The 1,912-nt window shown below is 36.0% G+C and overlaps 1 protein-coding gene and 1 long non-coding RNA gene across 3 annotated transcripts in view; one reads left to right on the forward strand and one right to left on the reverse strand.

Annotated features, from left to right (window-relative positions):
• Positions 1 to 1,912, reverse strand: part of LOC106819633 — a 10,837-nt gene that overhangs the window by 1,204 nt on the left and 7,721 nt on the right. The window lies entirely within an intron of this gene.
• On the forward strand, positions 548 to 1,307 carry LOC106819643. Of its 2 annotated transcripts, XR_001395471.1 has the most exons (3): positions 548 to 584; positions 828 to 966; positions 1,131 to 1,307. It is a non-coding gene; the product is annotated as an uncharacterized LOC106819643 (long non-coding RNA). The 2 variants fall into 2 exon arrangements; XR_001395470.1 differs by having other exon boundaries at positions 551 to 966.

Raw genomic sequence — 1,912 nt, forward strand, 5'->3', positions numbered from 1 at the left:
TATATATACGAATGTACATATCTACCACAGATATCAATAGCTACTGGAGAGCTAGCGAGCGAGCGCGTACAACAAGTCGAGTAAAAGAGAGCATATTACAAATTTACGTTAAATCCATGTGCATGCTTGTAAGATCGGATATGGAGTGACATGATTCTGGAACTCGAGACAAGCAAATCCCTTCAATACCCTACCTAGGGCACCTAGCAGCCGTATACGGTTGCGGTTCCTATACAATGTTTATTTATATATAGGCTTATCTGTTTATATAATTTGGACAACTGAAACTCTTCAAATGTGAAAAAAATAATACAAATTCTGCAATTATTTCTAAAATTGTCTAATTATTTCCTAAGCAATTATTAATTATTAATTATTAAATAACTATTTCTAAAATTTCTGCGATAATAACAATTATACTTGTGATTCAGAAAAAGTCTGTCAAGACACCATATCATGTCAGTCTGGTGGTGTGCCCACTGCGCTCATTAATGTTCAATCAAGTGGATATATTATTGAGAATGGGTGTATCGGCAGCAGCCATATACTACCTCCGAGTGAGCTCCACCCTGACACGAAAAGAGGTGAGCAAAGGTGTTGCAACAGTAGAAATGGCAATACATGGCATTTATTCTATGATGATGTTTGCAGTGGGCTTTTTACGGATATCTTAAATGCAACAGTGTCTCAGTGTATATAGCCTACATTTTTCTTGTAGGCAAAATGAATGTATGATAAAACGTTACTGTTATTGAAAGTACGACATTTCAATGAAGTTATGCTCTTTTCCAAATGACAAATAATAAAAGTTTTTCATTGTTTTGTAGGCCTTTTAGCAGGAGAAGTTACTGTCGTTTTCTGTAGCCCAGAGGCTATGAGTATCGATATTTGGCGAGAGATGGTTATGCACCTTGGTGAAAGATTGTGTCTGTTCACGTGTGACGAGGCTCACTGCATTTCTGAATGGTATATTGCACATTACCAGTTTTAACCAACATAATGAAACTATTTATTCATATACTTGAGTTTTTAACCGACCTATTTTGGTTTTAATTTTAGTTCAGTTCTAAAGGCATTGCTAATCTCATTCACTTTGTTATACCATGACAAGTCGTTCTTATTCACTCCAGGGGTCTTGATTTCCGACCTGAGTACAGGGAAATCAGCAAAGTGTATTCAATCCTACCGAAGTCGACGAGATGGCTGTTTCTGACAGCAACATGCACGGATCAGTTACATCAATCAATTTTGGACATTTTGAACATTCAGCCGGATGAGGTCCAAACCATCGCAGCTGTTCCAGACAGGTTAATACCTTACAATGTTTCTGTGTCTACATACTTTCTTGAATAGTTCATTTTAAAGTAAAACGTTTTCAAAAGCATCTAGTCTTTCTTAATTTCAAATACAAAATATATATGTTATTGTTATTTAACACAATGTAAGTAACAATTAAATATTGGTTTTTCTTAGTGATTTGCTTTACTAACTTTATCTTACAAAAAAAACATTTACATTCAGTGGAAGACTGGAGGTAGAATTAATTCTTTCGAAATGTTGTTATTCGAATTACAACACGTCATTAATTCTTTCGACACGTCGCAATTCGAATTACAACGTGTCGAAAGAATTAACGACGTGTTGTAATTCGAATTGCGACGTGTCGAAAGAATTAACGACGTGTTGTAATTCGAATTGCGACGTGTCGAAAGAATTAACGACGTGTTGTAATTCGAATTGCGACGTGTCGAAAGAATTAAGGACGTGTTGTAATTCGAATTGCGACGTGTCGAAAGAATTAACGACGTGTTGTAATTCGAATTGCGACGTGTCGAAAGAATTAACGACGTGTTGTAATTCGAATTGCGACGTGTCGAACGAATTAACGACGTGTTGTAATTCGAATTGCCAC

The sequence above is a fragment of the Priapulus caudatus genome, unplaced genomic scaffold (assembly GCF_000485595.1).
Source record: "Priapulus caudatus unplaced genomic scaffold, Priapulus_caudatus-5.0.1 Scaffold39, whole genome shotgun sequence".
NCBI classification, from domain to species: Eukaryota; Metazoa; Priapulida; class Priapulimorpha; order Priapulimorphida; family Priapulidae; genus Priapulus; species Priapulus caudatus.